Here is a 27,961-nt window from a genome sequence, read left to right on the forward strand (position 1 = left end):
TACCCTGCATCCTGTGAATATTCTGTTGGTTCTGGCACTCCATGAAAGTTGCCAATCTCTCGATGGAGGAAGCCAATTGTGCAGACAAGAGGGAGAGCACATAGTTCTCAACATTGCAGGTGTAGTTAGAAACCAGATCTCCGCATTTCAGACAGACAACTTTGCTATGTGACTCATGACTCAGAGCAATGCTCTCCCAGCCCATAGCCAGAACATGCTCATCCCTTCCACCAGCCCAGCCACCAAGCCATCCCATAATTGAGCAATTATCCCTCAAATTCTCAGCTCCCCCCCCAAGTATGAACTCTAGCCTCTCCAGGGCCAATGGATCTGTACCCCTGGTGATTGGCCACCTGCAGGATGTCCCCTTCTATCTGAGTTATCACTGCTAGTTTGGCCCCCCACTACTGGTCCTCGACCTCTCTTGGGCATTATAGGCCCCCTTCTCCTGCAAAGACAATCTAGAGTTAGATTCGTCACTTAGCCTCGCAGAATGGAGAAGGTCGTTCAGCCTCTTGTGATGGTATAGCCAGGTCCTCCAGATGACCCAATGGCTACTGATCACCTCCATCCAGGCTTGTTTGGTTTAGTAGGGAGGTCTTCTCTTCCCACCTTGCAGTATAGCAATCTCCCGCCATTTTGTCACAGCCTGGAGAAGGACCCGCAGGGAATCACCATCAAACCGTGGGGCCAGACGGCATTCTGTCTCCTCCATTGCTGTTGGTAGCCGATTCTATGGGAGTGAGTCACTCTGATCTGATGGAAGGCGCCCTGGATAAGCAGTTATTCTCTCTACCTTTATTATCCAGGGGTGACAGGGATGGCAGCTGCCACAGGAGTTACCAGACTGAAAGATCTTCAGGCTCCCCTCACCTCTTTCCTTGCAATGCCGCCTTTCCTCTGAGCTGCTGGACAGCCAAAAGCCAGGTGTTGCCTCTCAGATTATCAGCAGCACTGCTGGCGACCCTTTAAGTGTAACGCCAGAACCTCTTTCTGGTTTTTGGCCTAGCCCACTGCCACAGGATGTCCTGTCCTAGGCCACCAATTTGCTGTCTGAATTGGCCAGCAGTCCTGCCAGTCAGCCACTAATTGGCTGTCCAGCATTGCCCTTGCCCTGATCCTGTTTTGTTCCATAAAATTCAGCCTACTCACTCTAAGCATAGCCAGCCTTTCTAGTACATCCTGCCTATCAATTTTCACCACATCCATTATCCCAACCATCTCTGCTTAAACTGAAATTTTGTCAGCATTCTCTTCCTTTGTAAATACCGGTACAAAATACTAAGTGTCCAGCCTTGCCCCATGCCTCAAAGCAAATATCACTTTCTTTGTCCCATTGGCCCACCCTGCTTCTTACTACCTGCTTACTATTTACCAACCAATAGATGATCTTTTTTCTCATATTCTCTCTTTGCCAGTCTTATCTTCCTCTTCACTTTCCCTCTTAACTTATTGCATTTGGCTGTGTTCTCAGGAGAAGAATTGAACTGACATGTAGCACCTTCTATTTTGTTTCATATTATCTTTGATCTTGTGATCCAAGGAGTCCTGGCTTTGGTTCCCCAGGCTTTCCCTCTTGTTGGAATGTACCTAACCTGCAGCTGAAACATCTCATCCTTAAAAATCACTCATTGCTCTGCCTTAGATTTTCCTATCTTTAGTTCCATTTTATCCTGGTGATATCCCCTCTCATCCCATTTAAGTTAGCCTTCTTCCAATTTAGAAATTCTACTTTAGATTGTTCCTTGCTTTTCTCCATTACTAATCTAAATCTTATGATATGATGGCCATTCTTACTCCAGTTCCCCACAGACATTTAGCCCACTCATTCCCCTGCATCAGATTCAGCAATACTTCCTTCTTAGTTCGACCAAGTACATACAAGTCAAGAAAATTCTCCTGAACACATTTTAGAAAATCCTCATCCTCCTTTCTATCTATTCCAACATCATCCAATCGATATTTAGGTAATTAAAGTCCCCTGATATCATCACTCTATAGTTCTTGCACATGTCTGTGAGCTCCCTGCCGATTTGCTCCTCTATTGCTCTATCATTATTTGGAGGCCGAGAGAATACTCCCACTAGCATAATCATAACTGTCTTGCTTTCAACTCTAACCAAACAGATTCTGTATTTGTCCCCTCAAGGACATGCCCTCTTTCCCCTGAACAATGGAATCTCCTATAAGAACTGCATTTCTACTCTTTGCTGTTTCGCCTTGTGCAGTCCCTGCCATAGTCTGGACCACACTACTTCAAGGTGTATCACTCGCAGCAGTCTGCACTGCTCAGTTTGAGAGTGTCACACATTCTGCGGACTCCTGCTGCAATTCCTAATCAGCACTGCTACCCTACCTCCCCCTTTTCCTCCCTGTCTTTTCTGAACACTTTCTATCCTTGGATATTAAGCATCAAGTCCTCACCATTTTTAAGCCACGTTTCCATTATTGCCACTACATCATATTCCCACAGTTATTTGCGCTTATCGCTCATTAACCTTAGTCACCATTCTTCTGTGTTTATCTAAACATATCTTTGTATTCCTCATCATCATTGCTCTTCTCATCCTATCTCATATTGTACTACTTCCTTTAGTAAAATCCAATACACTTCCTCCTTAATGCATCTTGTTCTTCTCTTCTACTTCTATAAGCTGGTGCCCACCCACTAATCAATTTATTTTAAACCCTTCCCGCGAGGACAATGATCCCAGTCCTGTTGAGGTGCGACCTGTTCCTTTTGAATAGGTAGCATCCTGCTCCAGAACTGGTTCCAATACCCCAAGAATCTGAAGGCCTCTCTTCTGCAACATGCTTCAAGCCACACATCTCTACCTTGCTATTTCTATTTTGCTGGTGTGTGGCACTGAGAGTAATCCAGAGATTCTACCTTCAACATCTTACATTTGAACTTCCTCCTTAGCACCTGAAAGTCTGGCCATAGCATCTCAATACCTATCTTCTCTGAAACAAAAACAGAATTACCTGGAAAAACTCAGCAGGTCTGGCAGCATCGGCGGAGAAGAAAAGAGTTGACGTTTCGAGTCCTCATGACCCTTCGACAGAACTCGACAGAACTATCTTCTCTGTGTTGTTGGTACTGTCAATTCTGATCACTCCTTTCCCCCTGCAGAATATTCTGCATCCTCTCCGTGATGTCCTTCACCCTGGCACTAGGCAGGCAATGCATCATGCAAGACTCTCGATGACAGTTACATAGCGGCTGTCTATTCCCCCGAACAATGGAATCTCCTATAACAACTGCATTTCTACTCTTTGCTGTTTCCCCCTGTGCAGTCCCTGCCATAGTCTGGACCACACTCCTTCAAGGTGCATCACTCGCAGCAGTCTCCACTGCTCAGTTTGAGAGTGTCACACACTCTGCGGACTCTTGCTGCAATTCCTGTTTCTTTCTACTCTTCTGGATGGTCACCCATCTACTATACTGAACTGTCTGTTCCTGTGGGGTGCCACCTCACGACCCAGGAAACACTCAGCCTCCTTGATGCTCCACAGTGATTCCAATTGCCCATCAAGCTTGGAAGTCCCAAACTAAAGTAGAAGCAGCTGGAGCCACTCCCTACACATATGGTCCCTGAGATACATGAAATGTCCTTAAGTTCTCACATGACACAGGAATTACAAGTAACAGGTCTCAGCTACCCATCCATGATCTGAAACAAAATCCCCATTCCTTCTTCTCAAATCTAGTTAGTATCTTGCCAGGTTGGGCTTGGGGTGGGGGTTAGTGTCGGGTCAGGCCTTGGGGTGCGGGGAGTGTAGAGGTCAGGTCTAGTGGGAGGGAGTCGGGTCGGGTTAGGCCATGATGGGGGAAGCATCCGTTCAGGGTGGGGGAGTGTGGGGGAGTAATGGCTGTGCCGGGGTGAGAGGAGTGTCGAGTTGGGCCTAAGGGGTTGGAGGGGAATGTCAGGTCGGGTCTTGTGGGGAGGGTGTTGGGTCAGGTCAGACAATGGCGGGGGGCAGGGGAGTATCAGTTCAGGCCTGGTGGACGGTGTCAGGTAGGGTCGAGCCTTGGGGCGGGGGTGTGTGGGGGAGTATTGGCCGTGCCGGGGCAGAGGAGTGTTGGGTCGGGCTTAGTGGTTGGGGGCAAGTGTCTTGGGGGCAGGGTCTTGGGGGCGGGGGTGTGGTGTCTGATTGGGTCATGCCTTGGGCAGGGTTGTCAGGTCGGGTCAAGCCTTGGGGAGGGAGAGTGTCGGCCGTGTCTTGGGGGCAGAGGAGTTTCCTGCACTGGGAACCATCGAAAATTGTGATTTAAATTGCAAACTTCAGATAGTTCTGACTGTCTTACGTCAATAGTTACCCAGAAAAAGTTAAAAGAATTAAAACTAATTAAAATTAAAGCAATTAAAACTAACTTCTGGGAAACTATTGTACAGTCCCACACCGACTCCCCACACCCCCAGAGACTCCCCTCACTCCCTGATTACCACTCATAGAATCACAGAATTTTAACGGCTCAAAAGGAGGCCTTTCAGCCCATCATGTCTGCATTGGCTCCCCAAATGAGCATTATGACCTAGCGCCATTGCCCTGCCTTTTCTCTGTACCCTGCACATTGTTTCTATTTAGATAATCATCTAATGCCTCGATTGAACCTGCCTCCACCACACTTCCAGGAAGATCATTCCAGACCTGAACCACTTGCTGTCTGAAAAAAACATTTCTCACCCCTGTACAGAAGCCCACCCCACAGGAGATGCCCCCCACCCCGCCCCACCAGGGGGCTCCACACACTCCCCAACCACCACCCCAAGGGACCAACCCCAACAGGATTCCCCCATCCCCAACTGGACTCCCCCAACCCCCAACTACACCTCCACGGGACTCCTCCACCCTCTGACTAGCCACTGACAGGATTCCCCCAAACCCCGACTAATCCCACAGGCCTTCCCCACTCCCCAACTACACCCCTATGGGTATCCCCCACCCCTCCAACCCTGGAGGGGGCTACCCCTTCCCCAAAGGACTCCACCCCCTCCACTCTCAAGGGACTATGCACCCTGACGGGAAATCCCCAACTCACAGGATGCCTCCCACTCCTCTGCCAGGCCCAAGCTCACACCCCACCATTGCCAGGCCTGACTCCCCCATCCCCTCCCCGCTGCTGCCAGGCCCAAGTTCCCCCCACCCACTCTCAACACAGCGGGTCTTGGGGAGGTGTCTGGTTGGGTCGTGCCCTGGAGAGAGGGGTCGGATCGTGACATGGGGGCTGGGTGTCAGGTCAGGCCTTGGGCGGAGATGTGTCGGGATTGGGTTGGGCCTGAGGGTGGGTGGTGGTGAGGGTAAGATAGGCCTGGCAGTGATGGTTGGGTGGCGGAGGGGGTGCTGTTGGGGGGGCAGTCGGGCCTGGCAGTGACAGGAGTGGAAGTTGGGCCTGGCAGCAGCAGGGGGGTCTGGGGTTGGTCCTGGCAGGGAGAGTCCAGTGGAGGTGGGGGATATCCCAAAGGCTGGGGTGTTCCCATCGGGAGTGTAGTCCCTTCGGAGCCCTGCAGGGCAGGGAGTCCCCTGAGGAATGGGCAGATGCGGGGGACCCATGGTGGGGTGGAGGGTGGTGGTGGTCGTGGGCTGGGGAAGTTTGGGGGTGGAGGTGTCCCGTGGGGATGGTCCCGTGGGGGTGGTCCCATACGGGAGTAGTTGGGGGGAGTGTGGGTGACCCTTGGGGAGGTAGTTGGTGTGGTGAGGTCTCCCATGGGGCTGGGGCCTGTGGGGGTGGTAGTCTGGTTGTGAGCAGAGTCTCTGGGTGTTCAGGGGTAAGGGGGGAGTCTCATGGGGGGTTGGTATGGGACGATACAATCATTACCCAAATGCTAGAATAGTTTTAATTCTTCTAACCTTTTCTGGGTAAGTATTGATTTAAGGCAGTTGAAACCTTCCAAAGTTTGTGATTTAAATCACATTTTAGGATGGTTCCCAGGCAATTGCCATGCAGATTTTACCTGGGAACCTCCTGAGAGGGTTTCCCAATGCACCTTTGGACCTCGGAAGTTACAACCCATTGTTAATAATCGACTCACTTTGCCTGTTAATTCAAGTTTAACTTGTGTTGATTTGGGGGTTTAAAGTAAAGGTATCTAAGATAGTATTTCATGTTGTTTTGTTTCACTCTTGTATAGTAAAAAATTCTTTTGTTTTAAACCGTGGAATCTTGTGGCTTCATTCTTTCAGTAAATAACTGGAAATTCAGATTTTTTAAAAGTTACTGGCCTCGACCAAGATGATAACGCTGGCAATTCCCTCCCTAAAGGCAAACACCAGGGTAAATCGTACCCACCACAAGCTCATGGTAGATTTCCTCATGACCCTTACCCTCAGTTTCTGCAGCAAGCCTTTCCTTCGTTTCAGTGCATTTTGCAGTGCGTCTCCCTGTCCATCAAAACTGCCTGCACAGAAAACAAACACACAGACTATTTGACAGTTGCTACAGTTCTCTCAAAACTCCACTTATTCCAAATAGAAAAAAAACTTGCATTTATATTATGTTTTGCATCTGGGACTGTCCTGCATGTTATGTTCTGCATTTGGTTCTGCATGAGAGGCCACAGCTAGAGTATTGCGTGGAGTTCTGGAATTATAGAAAGGATGTGATTGCACTAGAGAGAGTGCAGAGGAGATTTACCAGGATGTTGCCTGGGCTGGCGAGGTTTAGTTATGAGGAGAGATTGGATAGACTGGGGTTATTTTCCATGGAGCAGAGGAGATTGAGGGGGGACATTGAGGTGTATAAAATTATGAAGGGCATAGATAGGGTAGACAGGAAGGAACTTTTCCCCTTGGTGGTGGGATCAATAACTAAGGGGCATAGATTTAAGGTAAGGGTTTAGAGGAGATATGAAGAAGAATTTTTTCACCCAGAGGGTTGTGGGAATCTGGAACTCACTGCCTGAAAGGGTAGTAGTGGCAGAAACCCTCGTAACATTTAAGAAGTACTTGGTTGTGCGCTTGCGATGCCATGGCACACAAGGCTGTGGGCCTAGTGCTGGAAAATTGGATTAGAATAGTTAGGTACTTGTTTGACCGGTGCAGACTTGATGGGCCGAAGGGCCTTTTTCTGTGCTGTAGGCCTCTATGACCCTATGACTCTATGAAGTCAGAGAATGCATTAGAGTCCAGGGAGAAGCGAATGAACACCTAGCAGGAGAAAGGAATACACAAATGGAATTAGGGGAATGGAGCTGATAAAACTGATGAAGAGAATCCTTTTGGGAAGACTTTTGAAAGTAGGATGAGAGGGAGTAAGGAATTAACAAAAAAAATTCAGAGAGCGAGAGGAGGAGCATGTTCACTGAAAGAGCAATCACCAATGATGGAGAGCTGAGGAAGAGATTTGAGTAGCAGGCCAGTGTCACAGAAACAGATGGGATCTACCCCAGAGGACTGAGGGAGGCAAGGGAGGAGATTTCTGGCGCCTTGACAGAAATCTTTGTATCCTCACTGGCTACGGGTGAGGTCCCAGAGGACTGGAGAATGGCCAATGTTGTTCCATTGTTTAAGAAGGGTAGCAGGGATAATCCAGGAAATTACAGGCCGGTGAGCCTTACGTCAGTGGTAGGGAAATTATTGGAGAAGATTCTTCGTGACAGGATTTACTACCATTTGGAAGCAAATGGGCATATTAGTGAGAGGCAGCATTGTTTTGTGAAGGGGAGGTCGTGTCTCACTAACTTGATCGAGTTTTTCGAGGAAGTGACAAGTGATCGACAATGGAAGGGCAGTGGATGTTATATACATGGATTTCAGTAAGGCCTTTGACAAGGTCCTTCATGGCAGACTGGTACAGAAGGTAAAGTCGCACGGGATCCGAGGTGAGCTGGCAAGATGGGTACAGAATTGGTTTGGTCATAGAAGACTGAGGGCAGCAGTGGAAAGGTGCTTTTCTGAATGGAGAGCTGTGACTAGTGGTGTTCCGCAGGGATCAGTGCTGGGACCTTTGCTGTTTGTAGTATACGTAAATGATTTGGAGGAAAATGTAACTGTGCTAATTAGTAAGTTTGCAGACGACACTAAGGTTGGAGGAGTTGCAGATAATGAAGAGGATTGTCAAAGGATACAATGGGATATAGATCGGTTGGAGACTTGGTTGGAGAAATGGCAGATGGAGTTTAATTCGGACAAATGCCAGGTAATGCATTTTGGAAGGTCTAATACAGGTAGGAATTATACAGTAAATGGCAGAACCCTTAAGTGCATCGACGGGCAGAGGGATCTGGGTGTACAGGTCCACAGGTCACTGAAAGTGGCAACACAGGTGGATAAGGTAGTCAGGAAGGCATATGGCATGCTTGCCTTCATTGGCAGGGGTATTGAGTATAAAAGCTGGGAAGTCATGCTGCAGATGTATAGAACCTTGGTTAGGCCACACTTGGAATATTGCGTGCAATTCTGGTCGCCACATTACCAGAAAGATATGGAGGCATTGGAGTAAGTGCAGAGGAGGTTTTCCAGGATGCTGCCTGGTCTGCAGGTTATTAGCTATGAGGAGAGGTTGGAGAAACTTGGATTGTTCTCACTAGAATGACGGAGATTGAAGGGCGACTTGATAGAAGTTTACAAAATTATGAGTGGCATGGACAGAGTAGATGGTCAGAAGCTATTTCCCAGGGTGGAAGAGTCAATTACTAGGGGACATAGATTTAAGGTGAAGGGAGAAAACTTTAGAGGAGATGTGCGGGGCAAGTTTTTTACGCAGAGGGTAGTGAGTGTCTGGAATTCGCTGCCAGAGGAGGTGGTGGAAGCAGTACTTTTCTGTGCTCTTTGTTCTTTGTCTTGGAAGGAGGGAAACCTGAACATAAAGCTCCTCTGGGATTGGAGGTGTTCCCATACTCACACAGGGAGGGTCCAAGCTGGTCTGGCATTGAGAGCTCAGCACCACCATCTTCCAATGATGACATAATATAAAATTAAAATGAGGAGAGGTTGTGTTGGTGAGGACTCTGAGGGCAGATTGAAGTGCAGATGCATGCACTGCAGTGGGAGGGGGGCAATTAAAGGGGCACCCAACTGAACTGTGAATTCCCAAATGTGGAGAGCCTTTCAATGACAATGTAGGGAATCAGGAAAGTGAAGGCAATGATGCACATTCTTGCAAGATTAATCCTGTAAAGTGGCACTAATCGATCTCTTTGTTTTAGCCTCTTGTTTGCAGCATGGAGATTCCCCAGAGCGTAACAAATGCCAGAGCAATTGGGCAACTGGACAGGCTTCAGAAGTGTGTTAGAATTGTGGTGCTGGATGGTTCACAGAAGAGAAACCTCAGACCCTTCTCAAATAATTAAATTTCCTGATTAAACATTTGCTCTTAGGTTTATTCCAAAGAATGTGGTATTAGAGTGCAGTGAATGAGGATCCCAGCACCAGGGCTGTTAACAGCATATCCAAGTGCCTGGCCAAAGCAATGACATAGTAGTCACTGTGGTCATGTAAAGTGATGGGGGGATAGCCCCTTGAAATGCACCCCGCGCTTGCCATCATTTCAGGGGCGAGTAGTTGCCGACAGGGGAACAAAGCCCTTGAACCCACATTCACTAATGAGTCATTGGCAGAAAGAAGACCTTTAGAGACTAGTGCTGACTGTTGTTTGTTTCTCATTGATACTGCAGAGAGGAGAACATCAGGAAGATGAAGCCTGGATTTATTGCTGCCTGCACAATCGCACACAGGCAGAGAGAAGAAGATTACAACAAAGGTGCCTGTCTCACCAAAGGGAGGAACAAAACACTCAAGACCAAGGGCCAGCAGGGCCCCCTTTGGACACAGAGGATGAGGCTCACAAGACCAAGAATGTACAGAACTTGCATGTCTTATCTGCAAATGAGTGAGAACCAGTGTCGCCGATGGCTCTGCATATCCAGGGATCTGGTGACTCATATTTGCCACATTCTCCAGGAATTGGTGCCATGGGGACTGGGAGGACATCCATTGCTAGTGGCTCTGAAAGTAATGGCTACTCTGAATTTCTACACCAGTGGATCCTTTCAGGGCTCCACTGGGGACCTCTGTGGGATCTCTCAAATGCATACATGAGGTCACAGATGCCCTTGTTGCCAAGGCCCAAAATAATGTCAACTTTGACAGAGATCAAGCAAGCTAGGACACCAGAGCTTTGCTGAGATTTCCAGATTCCCACAGGTGCAGGGTGCCATCAACTGCACTCATGAGGCTATAAAAGCTCCCTGGTAACAGGCACTGCAATACATAAACCGGAAAGGCTACCGCTTGCTGGTCTGCGACCATACGAAACTTATAATGCAGGTTTGTGCAGGAAGTGTCCACAACTCACAGATCCCATACACCTCTGAGGGACCACACAGGATCCAGGGCTGGCTGTTCGGTGACAAAGGGCACCCACAAAGGGCGTGGCTGATGATGCCCGTCCGGTGGCTTCAGACTCCTGCAGAGATAAGGTACAACGAGGCTAATGCCGCTAGCCGGACATTGGTGGAGTACCCAAAGGGATCTTAAAAGTGTGATTCCAATGCCTGGACACATCTGGTGGAGCATTCCAATATAGTTTCCAGAAGATCTCACAGATCACCAAACAAGGCTTGCTGTGCACTGCACAACCTGGCCCTGTAAAGGAGGGGAGGTTTTCCAGATGCCGACATGGAGAAGCTGCATGTCTTCTCTGATGAGGAGAACATTGAAGGGGATGAGGGCGTTGAATTGGAGGAAGCAGAGTCTGCAGGGGAAGAAGCCATAGCACAGGCCGGATGAGGCAGGCATGCACATGAGGCCCTCATTGCCACCAGATTCCATGAGGGGATGACAAGTTGCAGTGAGAACCCTCTTGGACAAGTGCTGTCCATCATGGGCCAACATGAACACCAGTGTTGCTATTGCTCTTATTTCAATCATGCACTTCAGTATGAGAGTGAATAGTTACACATGAAGCTCACATTGTCCTGATTCTTTGAAGGATGATGAAGCCGCAGGAGCTTGTGTCCTTGCAGAGATGAGGTGCGAATTGGAGGATGGAGTCCCTGCATCAGACAACAGAAATTACTGCCTCTTCAAGCATCTTTCCAGCATCCCAGTTGCAGCGACAGCCGACAAGAGCCAGGAGCTGTTCCACTATCCTCAGTGGACTCGTAGCTCTATGCCTTCAATCTGACGTCTGATGCTGGGACTCCCTCCTCCAGTTAGCACCTCATCTCAGCAAGGACACAAGCTCCTAAGTTGTCATCATCCTTAAAGGATCAGGACAATGTGAGCTTCATGTGTAACTATTCACTCTCATATTGAAGTGCATGGTTGAAATGAGAGGAATAGCAATGCTGGTGTACATGTTGGCCCATGATGGAGAGCAATTGTCCAAGAGGGTACGCAGTGAAACTCGTCATCCTCCTCATGGAATCTGATGGCAATAAGGGCCTCACGTGCATGTCCTCAAGGAGATCCATCTCCATCAACGGGACAATGCATTATCGATGATGAAACTGATAGGTAACATTTGGGCCAAGGCAACCGAAAACATTCCACAGGTGTGCCTCTATTCTGAGATGACTCAGTCCTCTGTGTCACCTTCTTCTCATTCACATTAATATCCAACATTCTCAGTTAGGGATGCTGGCCTGCTTTTATCCTCAGCTTACTATGTATGTGGACCACCTGAGGATGTCGACATTCAGCCACTTGCATGTCAGATATTAAAATGCCTCCTCTTTAAGATATACATTGTGCCCTCATGGCCAGCCCTGGCCCTTATGAGCTCCAAAATGCTCAAACACCATGAAGCCCTCAAGGTGACGAGTTGTTGCTAATAAAGAGCAGACTTCAGCTTCAGTACATCCTCATTCCTATCTCATTGCTCCCCTCAACATTGTCCGAAGCTACAATGTGCACTTTCAGAGCACGCTCAAAGGATCTGTTGACCCCCAAATATCACCATTTGCAATTAGCATCACATGTCTCGGTGAGTGTTTCGGTGAGAGGATGCACAGCGCTGCATCCCAACATTGCGACGAGACCCTTGTGGCCACAATCCAGACAATTACAGGTTGAGAAACGCTCAAGGTTGTAGGTTCAAGTACCAGGGCAATAATGTGGCTGAGATGGGCAGAACTTTGACACCTTGAGGTGGCAAGGTCCTCCCACTTATTGGTGATGTACAGCTTTGCAGATGTACACTCAGAAAGTTGGAAACATGGTCTGCTCACAGCAGCGCACACACGAGCTCAGGGTATGGGTCATAGCATGAAAACCCTGCCAGGAGACAGAGAGCACATGGAGTTGCATGATACATGACCTTTCTCCATGCATTAACACATCTATCCTTGTACACTACACCTTAACCTTTCAAGAACGCAGATGAGATAGGAGAACACCTCTGCCTCAATCTTTCACAGCCAAGAATAAACATGACATGACCCTGCAAAGCTTGTGAACAAGGTTCGTTACACAAGCAAACTTAACATTAAGGTCGAGCATCATTGGTGTTGCGAATGATCTGGAAAAGGGCCACACACTGTGGTGATATGGAAGCACACTACATAAACAAGAGGCCCATGATAGCGGCATCTGCAATAAGTAGGGGTAGGGAACCATGGTATCACAACTGATTGACAGCAACACAGCTCATCATACAAAGGAGGCTTATATAAGAGGATATGTGAAATGGGCGCGATTCTATTTACATTTGTGAACACTAAATACATGTTGAGAACACCCATGCCACCATTGCACTCCTAGTCTTTTAAACTTTCCTAACCCTACCGCTATGTCTTGGTGCTCCTGTGATATCCACAGCAGAGGTGGAGGCAGCTTGCTGTCCTGTTATCTGTGATGACTTTGGTGGGTATCCTCTGAGACCTGGAGGACCCCGGCCTGCTTTGGGTGTCCTGCTTTGGGGCAGGTGCACCCTCCTTGGCCTGTAGAGTTGGAGGTGATGGAGTCACAGGAAGAGGGGATTTGGATCGTCCGGATAGTCCCGGAGACACCTGGATGGATGGTTCCAAGGTTTCCAGCTGCTGATCCTCCTCCCTATGAATGCCCAAGAGCCCCTGGCTAACTCCTTGAGGAGAAAGGGCAGCTGGAGTGAGATTTGGGTGTCCCAGCCCTCTCTCGCATAACCACTGTTGGATGTCACCAATGGCCACAATGATGAAGCGCAGTTCCTGCAGCAGTGCAGGATCGATGTCCTGGACCAAGGTCTCCATGGTGGCCGCCATCCTAGCAGTGTTGAACACCGTATGGTGGTATACCATCGCTATCACCTCAGACTGAACGCAAATGGACTCCTCTGTCACCCATTGCAATCTGAGGAATGCAGCTGACACCCTTCCTGATGTTCCTGTGATTGTCACTGCAGCTCCACCAACTGACTTAGGACCGAGTCCGGAGGCTTGCCATCTGACTCCGACCTAGCAGAATCCTGGCCTCCAACAGTCCTCCAAGTGCCAGTGACGTTGGATGTCTCTGCCTTTCTTTCTGTGGATCTGATTCTGTGCTGTGCTCACCAGATTGTGACCCCAGGGCTGCTCTAGAACCAGGTTTCACTGAGGTGTGTGTCTCTGTGCTGATGGACGGTGTGAGTGAGCTCTGTGATGGGTCTTCTATGGTGACTTCCTCTGGTTCCTCTTCCGAAGTGTCATCAGAGCTGGAGCTGAGGACCTGGCTTGTGGATGCCCTTGGGCACTTTCCAGAGGTGCCTGTGAAAAAAAGGAGAGATAATTAGTGCATGGCATGTGACTCTAAAACAGGACAATGCACTCACTGTATGGTTGTCTGAGGGATGAGCTGGTGCAGGATCCTCACTTGAGTGTGCGCTGCCCACCTCACTGTCAGTGCAGGCACTGTCCATGTCCTATCTGATCAGCTCAATGGCTCGATTCTTGTAGGGTGAGTACCTTGATTTTGGCCACTCCACTCCCACCCTGGTCTGAGACCTCTCCCTTCAATTGCGTGTGAGCCTGTCCTGCATAAAGACAGATAGAGAGTGAGAGCAGGACACATGCCGGGGCAGATGATAAGGATGCTTACCATATGCGGTGATGAGTGCAGCCATGGATGGGATGAGGGTGCGGACTGTAGAGGAGATGAGGCCAGATGGAGATGTGAGGGTGTATGTGGGAGAGTGAGTGGTGATGTCCCTTGAGCTGGCAGTGTGTGGGATGCCAGTGAATATCTGATGGGCTGATGAGTGTGAGAGTTGAGAGCGATGACATGGTTGACTTACCCTGGCAGCACAGATGAGATCATTCATCATCTTTCTGCACTGGGCAGCTGTGCTGTACTGTGTTGGGACTGACCATTGCTGCCACTGCCTACCAAGCTGGAGTGATGAGGTTGGTGGATCTTCTTTGGCCATCACGGGGGTAGAGGACATCGCAGCGGATCTCGACTGTATCCAGCAGGCATTCCAGGGTGGTGTCACTGAATTTGGGTGCAGCTGTCTTCTTCCCTTTTGGAGCCATCTCTCTCATCTGTGGCAGTCCTGGGCTGCAGACATTGACAAAGCTCTGCATGTGTGCTGTTTAAACATGAGTGAGGAAATGGTGAGCTCACGGCAGGATGGGCAGATTGGGGCCGCCTGCCCGCAATTCAGCGTGTTTCTTGTGTGTGCATAATTAATGTGGCGGGAGCAAACAATATGGCGCGTAAACCCACCATTGCAGCCAGCAAGTAAAATGCCATTTTTCATGCCCACTGCTGTACTTAGCGCAATGAAGGGAAATTCCCGCCCAAGGTATTTGTTTCCTGCATTCCTGTAGCATTTGTCACAAACCCCATCCACCCACCAACACTCCATTCCCCTCCAACTTCCATATGGATCACGACTGAATGGATCAGGATTCCCAAAAATGGTGGAGACCTTGCCTTCTGAAAAGCATGAAAAAGCAAGATCCAAAAGCATTTCAAATATAAAGCCAGCAATTGATCTGGATCTGAAATATGATGATATCACTCAATAGTTATTTTGTGAAGCTGTTCTAGAATGACTTTAACTTACAAGAGAAAGATTCTAAGCAGGACCTGCATTCCACAAGTACATTAGAAGACAAACAATGGGTGGAATCTTCTGCTCCTGCCAGTCATGGGAATCATGGCAAGTGGGGGAGCAAGTTTTGGCAGGAGGCAAAAATCAGTTTCCTGATGGTGGAAAACTAGGTTTGAATCTTTATCACTCGACTTTCATGGCAGGTTAAAGGCAAGTCGAGTGTCTCACGGAGTTGTGTGGGGAACCCCATTTGCATCTTATGAATGCTCTTTAAAAGGCCAACACACCAGAATCTTGTTCCCCCTCCAAGTTTGGCGCCCCGCCAGCAGGAATTTAGAACGTTTGCTTTCATGACTGTACATGAGCGCAATGACAAGGTAGACCTCTTCCTGGACTTTGTGGTTAGTAGATGCTGCTTTCACTTTGCTTTCACACTGTCACTGAGAGGTATTGGCTGCCTGTAGCACAAGCTGAGGCAAGGCTGGCATAGGGGAGCGGTGAGACCGAGGCAGGTAGTTGATGGGGTTGGGGAGTCAAGGGGCAGAATGAAAAAGTGAATGGCTGCCCAGGTGCCATTTAAATATGGCACCTCTGAGGTAATGGTGCAGCGCGCCACTTTCTGACCACACCACCATGGGATACAATGTACTATTCATGGATGCATAATTAATGAGTTGAACAGCATAAAATCTCGCGTGTTCAGCCACCCTGCTTTCCAGTGGCTGTCACTCAGACTTCCGCTTCAACCATTGGACTTCGTCTCCAGAATGGAAGATTCCGTCCAATGATGCAACCACATGATTTAGGACAAACTCTTCAAACTGTGTTTAAAGCAGGTCAGTTTTGTTGCCATTTACTTTCTCAATCTTGCTCAGAATTTTATGAGACCACACTATACTCCAATTAATCCATCTGTCTCATATACCTACTAATAAAATTGATCCATTAGGACCAATCAGATTGCATACAACTGAAGCTTGGAAAAGAAAGCTTTTCAGCAAAATAGTGAGAAGTCAACTTATGTGCATAGGATAGAATCAGTTGATTAAACGATTTAGGATTAGGAAATGTTCAGGATAGGTTTAGATTAAAGATGTTTTCAACTGTCCAAAGAATATATTAGGGGTTTATCTCAGGGTAAGTTTGTTCTCAGACAGAAACTAATTCAACAATGAAGGGTTTATTTAGGATAAATAAGAAGAAACTGTTTCCAATGGCAGAATACCCAAGGAGACAGGTTTAAGTTGATTGACAAAAGAACAAGAGGCGACATGAGGAAAATCTTTTTTATTCAACAAGTGGTTAGGATTTGGGATGCATTGCCTAATCGGGTGCTTGAAACAGTGCCAATAACAGTTTTCAAAAGTGAATTGGCTGTTTACTTGAAGGAGAAAGTAATTTCAGTGATATTCGGTGGGATTTTCCGCACCTGCCTACCGCCGCGATCTTCTGGTCCCGCTGCAAGTCCATCGACTTTTGATTGGGGTGCCGCCTCACCCGTGGCGGGTCCTGCCCGCAATGGGGCCAGAAAATCCCAGCCATAGAGACTAACTGGATTGCTCTTCAAAAGAACTGGTGCAGACTTCATGAGCCAAACCTCTCCTTCTGTGCTGTACTATTCTTTGATTGTTAAAATGAAATAACACTAACTTGTATTTAACTCTTTAATGTACAAAAACATCCTGAGGCACTTCACTTGGTGTTCAAAAATGAACACCAAGACCAAGAAGGAGATGTGAAGGAGGGCTTTGAAGGAGTAGAGAAAGATGGAGAGGCAGAGAGACGTAGGGAGGGAATTCCTGAGCTTGGGGCCTAGACAGGTGAGAAGGTGAGACCATGAAGGAATTTAAAGATGAAAGGAATCATTTTAAATTGGAGGCATCAGGAACAAAGATGAGACCAATGGGATTTTATAACAGCAGTTTATGTAAGGTCAAGGATGAGAAGCGGCCAGGCGAGAATTGGAATAGTTGAATTTGGAGGTGTCAAAAGCATGGATGAAGTTTCCAGCAGCAGATGAACTAAGACAGGGGTGGAAATGGTCTTTGTGATGGAGCGGGCACAGAGTTGGAAGCTCAGCTTGGGATCGAATAGGATGCTGAGATTGCAAATAGTCTGGTTCAACCATAGACAGTGATTAGGAAGGGGAATGGAATTGGTGGTGAGGATATGGACTATGGCATTTGTGTGGGGGCTCAAAACATCAGCTTCAGACTTTGCAATATTTAACTGAAGGAAATTGTAGCCCATCCATAACTGGATATTGATTTGGTTTAATAATACACAGACAGTGGAGGGGTCCAGAGAGATGGTAGAGAGGTAGAGTTGTGTGTCATCAGCAAAATGTTGAAACATTTTTTAAAATTCTTTCCTGGGATGTGAATATCACTGGCAAGGCCAACAGTTTTGCTCATCCATAATTGCTCTTGAGAAGATGGTGGCGAGCAACCCTCTTAAAATGTTTGCAATCCATCTGTTATAGGTACACCCTCAGTGCTATTAGGAAGGGAGTTCCAGACTTTTGACCCAGCGATAGTGAAGGAACAATGATGTAATTCCAAGTCAGGATGGTGAGTGACTTGAAGGGGAACTTGCAGGTGATGGTCCCAGGTCTGCGGTTTTGTCAAGAGCCAGCACAGGCAAACTTCGATAGCCCTCAAAAACAGGTGCAGGGATCATGATCTGTGATTAACCCATGTCCATTTGTTCTGATGTAGCCAGCAGGCAAATTTTGTGTTGCCTATTAATTTAAATGATCAAAGTGTGCAGCCCTATGCTAAACATTCTGTGGAGTGGCTGCACACCTCAGTTGGGTGCCCAGGTTTGTGTGAGGTTCGCACCACATACAGTTAGCTTGCACTAATTAAAGGGGAGGTGCATTTTAGATGGAACAGCAACTGGAAGTGGCTTGGAAAGAGAGTCTGACCTGCCACAGTAGTGACTAATGGCGGGGCAGGAGAGAGAATGTGCTCCAATGTTCTCAGGTGGAGGCCCAGGTGCAGGAGGTAGAGAGGGGGAGATATGTCCTCAATCCACAGAGATCCAGGAGGCCCTCCAGACAGTCATTACGAAGACAGTGGGATAAGACAGCTGTGACAGTCAATTCCAGAAGTCAAGCCCTGAGGACCTGGATGCAATGTCACCAAAAGTTCAATGAGTTACACGAGTGATCAAGCTCAGTGAATGCACCTTCAAATGGCATATCCTACCAACTTGTCAATTAGCCTCACACACTACTCAATTCACCATGCCCCATCATTCACCTACTAATAATCTTCATCCATTATGATCTGTACATGGCATTTATAGCTTCATCTCACCCTCACACACTTAGCACTGCTGTAAGCCTAACACCTACATCTGGCAGCTTGCATACACTGCCAGTTATTCAAACATGATAACCATATCACCCAAAGACATTGTACCACACTCACTGACACAATTCCCTCTCTATTGCTATACAATGTAGCACATAATCAGAAACAGCTGTACCTGACTGGTGAGAGTGCATTTCCTACAACCATGAATGAAGGCTTGGCCTAAATAGCCAAGTGGTTATGGTACTGGGTTTGTAACCCCAAAATCAAAAGTTCAAATCTCACAATGGCAAACTATGAAACAATGTAACTTCATCTGAATAGGAACAGATGGAAACGTGTTTGTATTCGAAAGAGTTACAACCATGAGCAAAACAGTGCTCTCCATCATTGGAGCAACCATGACTGAGGTTGGTTGCTCTATCAACTTGTAAGAATAAAATGTAATCAGCTCTTTTTACATAGAGAGCCTTAGTGACCTCCCTTATGCAACAGTGGATAGCAAAATGGGGGATGTTGCACATATCATCTACTCCATTCTGGAAGGAGCCATATGCATAAAAGCTCATGGCCACAATCACCTTCACAACCACTGATAATGCCATTCTCACCCTGCTCTGCAGCTGCAGTTGTGGCTGCAGCAAGTGGCAGGTTTCAGTGACACCTCCTTAGCAAAGCAGGGATGTATGACACACAGTTCCTCACTAAGATCGCCCTGCACATCATGACAGATGGTGTCTCCTTCTAAGAGCTCTTCTCCTCCCCAGCAGCTCCTTCCATTTCCTTCCTCTTCCTCTCCTCCTTCCTCTTCCAGCAGCTTGTCTTGCTTTGTGTCACCTCTACTCATTTTCCAAGGGGCATGCAAACCGCTGCATCCATGTTTTGGAGCAAATATCTTGTGAAGAATCCTTGAAGTTGGAAACAATTCCTTCAGCAACTGTATGAATCACCAGTTAGTTCTAGAAACTTGCCAATAGCCAGTAGTGGTTCCCCCTTGCTGCTAAATGTGTGTTCAACTATTCAAGGCTAAGAGAGGGCTTTAGTGTTGCTCATACCAAAGGTGTGTGTGCTTGTCACATATGGAATTTTGAACCAAAATGGCCCCCACAGTGTCCTTGCAAGATATCAGAGGTAATGGTATGGGGATGAGAAGAGAAGCCACAACTGGAAATGGATGTGAATAAAAAAAACTGATACAGGAGAGATGGGCTAAATCAAATAAGGAGGGCAGCAAATGAAAATCATTTAAACAAGATGGGTGAGGTTTGGGGAGATGGCAGGAAGAGACTCAGATCCATATGAAATGGATCAAAGGGTAGAATGAAGTTATCATGTGCACTTGGGTACCATAACTCAGAAATATATAATGCATATAGTCTGGGAATAAACTCTCGCTGTGGGATATGAAAGAAGATAAATCTGCAACAAGATGCTTATGTATGAAGGATTAGAAATAGGATGACAGGACTGAAAGCAATAGGAAAATCTGATGTGGTGAGATATCAGACATGTCATAGAATCATAGTGTCTTAGCAACATAGAATGGTTACGGCACCAAAGGAGGCCATTCAGCTAAACCCACTTCCCCATCTTTCCCCTTAGCCCTGCAATTTTTTTCTCTTCAAGTAATTATTCAATTCCCTTTAAAAGCCAAGACTGAATCTGCCTCCAACACACTTTCAGGCTGTGCGTCCATAGTGGGTGTAAAAATGTTTTCTTCACATCAATGTAGGTGCCAGTGCAGATTAAGAAAGCAGTCATCTTCTTTTTCAACTTTTGAGGCAAAGATGTCCATCATCTGGGATGTGTGATGGGTACATAGGTAACTGCTAAGGCTGATCTTGCCTGGAAGGTTCTACTGCAAATAGGACAGGACACACTGCTGGCTCAGGATTTTCTCTCCTTGCATTTTCTCTCTGCCTCTGATATGAGCTTGCTTTAGAAGGAGGCACAGTGGTTTTTATTTCATCGCACATGATGCAGTGATCTTGGGTGAGCTTCTCCTAGGCTCAAAACCGCTGAGTGAAGCCTTCAGAGTGCCCTTTGATTGCCATGAGAGCACACTGGAGACTCAAGCTCTCCATGGAAAGTTTGCTTTGCTAAGTGAGCGTCGGGCATTCTGTCTACATGACCAGCCCAACTCAGTTGTGACTGTCTCAATATGGTGTGGATGCTTGGCATGCCAGCTCAGTGTCTGGTATTTTGCCCTACCATCTGATCTTCAGAAGCTTCCGAAGGCAGCTCAAGCAAATGTGGTTGAGGTTTGGCATAACGCTGGTACACAGTACATGTCTCACAAGCATAGGGCAGAGTGAGCAGAACTATTGCTTTATAGACTTTCAATTTGGTAGGCAGGTTTGCTCCTCTTCATTCCCAGAATGATGTTCGCAGTCTGCTGAAGGCTTCACTTGCTTCGGCAAATCTTGCATGTGTCGCATCATCCATATAGACAGCCATGAGAGCATGCTGCTGAGATAAGTGAACTTATCCACTACTGACAGATTCTGGTCATGGACTGAAACCTTGGGCACAAGAGAGGGCTTTCCTGAAGCAGGCTGGAACATTACTTTTGTTGTTTTGGTGCTGATCAGAAGGCTGAAGTTGTTGCATGCATTGAAGAACAAGTCATGTTACATTGTATGTCCAATTCCGAGCTGGTAGCTGGCACGCAATCATCGGCAAACAGGAAATTGGAGCCTTGGTCTTTGCCTGGAGTGGACTCAGTTTGAAAGCATCCCATCCCATGATCTCAATACCAGGATCACCATCATGGAAGGCACTGGAGATCATGGTGGAGAAAAATATGCTGAAGAGGATTGGCACGAGCCCGCAACCCTGTTTAACTCCATTAATTACTGAGAAGCGGTAATAACGTGATCACCACATATCATCAAGGAGCAACTGAAGGCACGGGATACTGCAAAAGCTATGGGCCCTGACAATATTCCGGCAATAATACTGAAGACTTGTGCTCCAAAACTTGCTGCAGTCCTAGCCAAGCTGTTCCAGTACAACTACAACACTGGCAACTACCCGGCTAGTTGGAAATTTGCCCAGGTATGTTCTGCACACAAAAAGCAGGACAAATCCAATTCAGCCAATTACTGCCCATCAGTCTACTCTCCATCAGTAAAGTAATGGAAGGGGTCATCAACAGTGTTATCAAGCAGCACTTGCTTAGCAATAACCTGCTCACTGATGCCCAGTTTGGGTTCCACCAGTGTCACTCAGCTCTTGACCTCATTACAGTCTTGGTTCAAGCATGGACAAATGAGCTGAACTTCCGAGGTGAGGTGAGAGTGACTGACCTTGACATCAAGGCAACATTTGACCAAGTGTGGCATTAAGAAGCCCTAGCAAAACTGGAGCTAATGGGAATTAGGGGAAAACTCTCCACTGGCTGGAGTCATACCTAGTACAAAGGAAGATGATTGTGGTTGTCAGAGGTCAATCATAGTTCCAGGACATCACTTCAGGAGTTCCTCAGGGTAGTGACTTAGGAACCCTTTCTTCAGCTGCTTCATCAATGACCTTCCTTCCATCATAAAGTCAGAAGTGGAAGATTTCACAATGTTCAGTACCATTCACGGCTCCTCAGATACAGAAGCAGTCCGTGTCCGAATACAGCAAGACCTGGACAATATCCAAGCTTGGACTGACAAGTGGAAAGTAACATTCACACCACACACGTGCCAGGCAATGACAATCTCCAAAAAGAGAGAATCCAACCATACCCCTTGACATTCAATGGCATTACCATCGCTGAATCCCCCATTTTTAACATTCTAGGGGTTTCCATTGACCAGAAAGTGAACTGGACTAGCCCATATAAATACTGTGGCTACAAGAGCAGGTCAGAGGCTAGGATTCCTGCAACGAGTAACTCACCTCCTGACTCCTGAAGGCATGGGTCAGGAGTATGATGGAATACTCTCCACTTGCCTGGATGAGTGCAAGAAGCTTCCATCCAGGACGAAGCAGCCCACTTGACTGGCATCCCTTCCACAAACATTCACTCCCTCCACTGCCGATGCACAGTGGCAGCAGTGTGTAACACCTACAAGATGCACTGCAGGAATTCACCAGGCCTCCTTAGACAGCACCTTCCAAACCATGACAGCTACCATCTAGAAGGACAAGGGCAACAGACACATGGGAACACCACCACCAGGAAGTTCCCTTCCAAGCCACTCACCACCCTGACTTGGAAATGTATCGCTGTTCCTTCACTGTCGCTGGGTCAAAATTCTGGATCTTCCTTCCTAACAGCACTGTTTGTGCACCTACACCACATGGACTGCAGTGGTTCAAGAAAACAGCTCACCACCACCTTCTCAAGGGCAATTAGGGATGGGCAATAAACGTTGGCCAGCCAGTGATGCTCAACCCATGAACGGATAAAAAAAAACAGGTATCCTGGGCTTTATAAATACAGGTGTGTAATGCAAAAGCAGGGAATTCTTAGTGAGCCTTTGTAAAACTATGGTTTGGCCTCAATTGGAGCATTGTGCTAAATTATTGCACTGCATTTTAGGAAGGAAGCATTGGGGAAGGTGCAGAAAAGATTTCACAAGAATGAGTTTGGGTATGAGAGACTTTATGAAGATACAATGGTGAAGCTGGGGTTGTTCTCCTGAGAAAAATGAAAGTCGAGAAGAGATTTGAAAGGGGTATTCAAAATCATGAGGGATCTGGACAGAGTACATAGGGGGAAATTGTTCCCATTGGTGGAAGGATTGAGAACCAGAGGACACCAATTTAAAGTAATTAGAAAAAGAACCATAAGCAATATAAGGAAAAACTTTTAAGCTGCGAGTGGTTAGGATGTGGAATGCACTGCCTGAGAGTACAGCGGAAGCCGATTCAATCATGGCTTTCAAAGCGGATAATTATCTAAAGGGAAAAGATTTGCAGGGCTACAGGGAAATGGCGGGGGAGTGGGACTAGCTGAGTTGCTCTTGCAGACAGCCAGTATGGCCACAATGGGCCAAATGGCCTCCTTCTATATTGTAATGATTCCATTATTCTATATTCAAATAGAATTCAAAGGAAAAACTTTTGAATGCAACAGGTGGTTAGGACTTGGAATCAACCTCCCCCCCTGTCTGAAAACCAACCATTTACCACAATCCTCTTTTTTCTATCCCTTAGCCAATTTTGTATCCATGCTGCAATTTACTTTAATCCCATTGACTCCAATTTTATTAACAAATTTGTGGTACTTGATCAAATGCCTTTTGAAAGTGCATATACACATCAACAGCACCACTTTCATCTAAAAGCCTCATCAAAAAACTCAATCAAATTAATTAAATATGATTTTCCCTTAATAAATCAATGCTGGCTTGACTTTATTCATACATCCTTGTCCAAGTGACTGTTAATTTTCTCCCAGATTATTGTTTCTAAAATCTTTCCCATCACCAACTTTGAACTGACTGGCCCATATTTGAACAAGTATCTAATAAGGTTCCTGGTTATTCATGAAGGTGGCATTGTTATTTTTACACCAGGGTGTCAGCCATTTTTTTTCTCTCCTTCATTTTATTGTTGAGCAGCTCTCCTTTCCCATATGTAAGAAGTATCCCAGAAAATATAAGGGTCTGCTACAGACCCCAAGACCAGGTAAAGGAGTATGATTGCATTTTGTACAATGAGATGAGGGTATGTGCACAAAATAATATAATAATGAGTGATTTCACTGTCACAGTATAAACTGGAAGTGATCTAATGAAGGTGCTGCAAAAGAATCTCTCTTTTAATGTAGTGTCCTCATTATCTGAGGGCTGCTAATCCTGGTTGATGCCATGATATCACTCTACAGCAAGGAGAAGAGATAGACCCTCAGCATGCATGGACCTTGAACCTGTACCATCAGCATTATTAAGCACACCACCCTAACCATCGAGCTAACTGAGCTAACCAGCCCCTCTGCAACAGAATCAGAGCTAATAAATGTAGTACAAGGCTGCTCCTTGATGCACTGACCTTGTGCTCCTATTGGGAAGCTTCACTCACTGGAAACATCCATCACAAAACTGGTGTCAAAAGATTATAGCCCTATCTTTGACTTTAATACCTTATTGGATCAGTGAATTTAGTTAAGTGAGTAATGCACTTACCAAGGGGAACTTACTACTAGATCTGGTTCTCGGAGATAATTAGCACATCACCCACAATATAGACGTAGAGGAACCTCTGAGGGGAAGTGACCACAATGTGATCACAATTTTGAGGCAACCCAGCAATCAGGACTAGTGAGGATACAAATACATGATTTCAAGAAGCCATCCTTCAGTGGAAAGAAAACTACAAGAAATTAAATTGAATCGTTACTGATTGATCACTTAATCATGGAGATGAAAAATAAAAGATCAGCAGAATGGCGAATTTAAAAAACTGAAATTTTAAAAATGATAAAAAATCTACACAAAAATACATAAAAGGAAGGCAGGATTAGGAAAATGTTAAGATGGGTACCTAAATATAAATGATAAATAAATCAAGTAATGATTACAAGACACAATAAAAACATTTTCAGTATCAGAGCAGTTAAGAGAACCTTAAAAAGAGCCTAAAGCTCTGAAGGATAAAAGTGATAGAGTAATTAAAAATGGAAGATAAACTACAGAAATTACTTAGTGATTAATTTACAGTTAGTATTGACTCAGGATGAAAATACGATTTATAACAAAACAAAATTCCAGAGAAGCTTGTACTAAGTGTAGAAGAAATACTTAAGTTAAATGCAGCGGATGGGTAGGTATATAAAAAGAGCTTTATGAGAGAGATAGAGCCATTGTTGATATAGATGGTTTGATAAACTTACTTGATTTCCTTAAGGGCATTGCAAATGAGGTACATATCTGGGCTTTTAGAAAGCTTTTGACATGAATGACCCTTAATTAAATATTATGGAAATCCAGGGTAGAAATGCCACTGGATAAAATGAGCTACCAGCAGAATATAGTTCAATGGCACACATGGTCTTCTCTCATCCTTGATTTTAGTTTGTTGTTAAATATTTTATTGTTCCCCAGTGTATGTTCCCATATAACCCACTATATATCCATAGATTTCAAGGTACCAGGCATTCTGGATGCCATCCTGTTTGTCGGTTCATGGCTACTTTCATCCCATAAAATACAGCTGTATTATTGCACAGTTCATTCAGTCAAGTTTGGGGAAGGTGGTGGTATGGTGGTATTGTCACTGGACTAGTATTCCAGAAGAATACTAGAAGTATTCCAGGGTAATTCTCTGGGGACCAGGGTTCAAATCCCACCACGACAGATGGTGAAATTTGAATTCAATAGAAATCTGCAATTAAAAGTCTGATGATGACCATGAAACCATTGCTGATTGTCATAAAAATCCATCTGGTTCATGAATGTTCCAAAGGGAAGGGTGTCTGCTGGTCTGGCCTACTTGTGACTCCAGACCTACAGCAATGTGGTAACTCTTAAATGCCCTCTGAACAGGCCAATTAGGGATGGGCAATAAACACTGTCCTAGCCAGCAATGCCCACATCCCATGAACAAATAAAAAAAAATTATGAACCTCTGACCTCCACATACATACCACCTCATATATCACAAACGTGATCTTACGTGCTGTGGAAGCTCCCGTATCTGATTGGTCATCCATGTTTTCTCGTTCATTCTCCAGTTTCTGAAATTAAAAATAATTTATGTTCAACCTGTGGACCAGACTTCTACAGAGAATACTTCCTGAAAAGCCCTTATTCTTCCTCCTATCCCCAGCCCAATTTTCTCCCCTCCGCTTAACTGAGCCTTCCTGGGGTTGGGCTGAACCCTGGGTGCCAGCAACCTCTCTGGTACCTTTCTCAAGTTCCTGTACTTCATGTGCAAGCCTAAGCAGTGAGTAGTGGCAGACTTTTTGATCCTGGTGGCCACTGCAGCTGAACGCAATCTCGTTCTTGCTTGAATCAATCAGCTTCCCAGGAGGAGTGACCGGATAATAATCAGGAATGGAAACCTAGGCTGACTTACCCATCCCCTAGCTGAGTGCTAATAAAGTCTAAGTGTGGCAACCTATACCAGCTGGAGCAGTCTATTTTCACATTTAGTTTTCCTCTTCAGTCTTCACGAATACCGCTACTCTCCATCTGTAACAAAGGTAAGGCTTTACTTTCTCCTAATGGGAACATGTCTAAATACTCTTTTCATGCACTTTGGCTGAGTACTGACGACCTTCATTCTCACACATAGGTAGAGTGGACACAAGAATTTGATAGTAACTTATCCTGTGATGCATAACTTTTTAACCAATACCTTGTTCATTTAACCTAACAAGGTGAAAGGGTGATGGAATGGATTTGTACGCTAAGCACTGATGCATAGGTCTGGATTTAAAAGGACTGAATGGTGATTGCTATTGACTGAATGATGTTCTAACACAGGTAGGACAGTACTGCAAACATTTGTAACTCTGGATTCTGCTCATTCCCCAACAGGCTAATCAATGTGTTGATCATGCTCCAACACCATTGTTTTGATCCAAAGTTATTATTTTCCAGGGTGCTAATACACAGCAACTGGGTAGCAGGAGAGGTGAACAGCAAATCCTGAACAAACGGTTCACCACAGTACTTGTGAGCTGCAGCACTGAAACTAGTGGAGCTTTCAGTCGTTCCCCAAGAAAGTGTGTCATACAAAGGTGACAGCTCGAGACCAAGTGCTTAAATCTGAGAATTTGGCAAGTGAGGAGATTTGGTGCAGTGAGGGAGGAAGTTCTGTTCCTGCCTTTACAAAAATGAGTGGACCAGGAGAAGGAGGCAGAGGGAAGACCTGAGAGCTGAAGCCTGGAGACATTAATTAGGTGTGAAGATAGGTGATTGGTTAGTTTTAAGTTTTATTTTCCCCCTTCAAAATTGGAACAGTAGTTTAAACTAGTACTGGGGTGATATCAGTATTACATTAAATTTATAGATTAACCAGTTAAACTCCATAATATAACTATGGTTAATCATTAAGTGATATTCTAAACTTGAAACCTAATTGGTTAAGTAAAAACAAAATAAAGATAGCAGGATAGGTGATGTAACAGTAGGATGTGGGAGCTCGTGGATAGCTGAGTGATCCATAGCAACCACATCTGCAGTAAGTGCAATCAAGGAACATCAGACTTGGGACACTGTGATGCATCAGGCAGGGGGCAAGTTACACGACATGTTGGGCAGAATTTTCTCAAATTTGCACTAAGTGCAGCAGCGGGCAGGTAAAATGGAGTCCTACCCGCCAATGAAAATGGCGGGTTTTCACGCCATATCTTCCTGAGCCCGCATCACTATATATTCACTCCCGCAAAACACGAATGAGGTGGGCTCTCATTCGCCTGCTTCCCATCGCCTGCTGTTATATCACGCCGGCCAACATCTTTAAAATGCAACCGCCAGCAAAGTGCTCATCGCCACCAGCTCACCACCGCTGCCCGGGAGACATGGCCAGCAAAGGCAAAAAGACTGCAGCCCCCCACTTCAATGACGGGTCTCTCAAGCTACTGCTAGATGCCATGGAGCCCTGGCCAGATATGCTCTACTCCCGCTCTGGTCGCAGGATGGGTAGCAATGTCACCAACCTGGCTTGGGAGGCGGTGGCAGCGGTGTTGAGTGTGAACGCCCTGCAGAGGAGGATAGCCACCCAGTGCCGCAAGAGGATGAATGATCTT

This window comes from Carcharodon carcharias, chromosome 12 (genome assembly GCF_017639515.1).
Source record: "Carcharodon carcharias isolate sCarCar2 chromosome 12, sCarCar2.pri, whole genome shotgun sequence".
Taxonomy (NCBI): Eukaryota; Metazoa; Chordata; class Chondrichthyes; order Lamniformes; family Lamnidae; genus Carcharodon; species Carcharodon carcharias.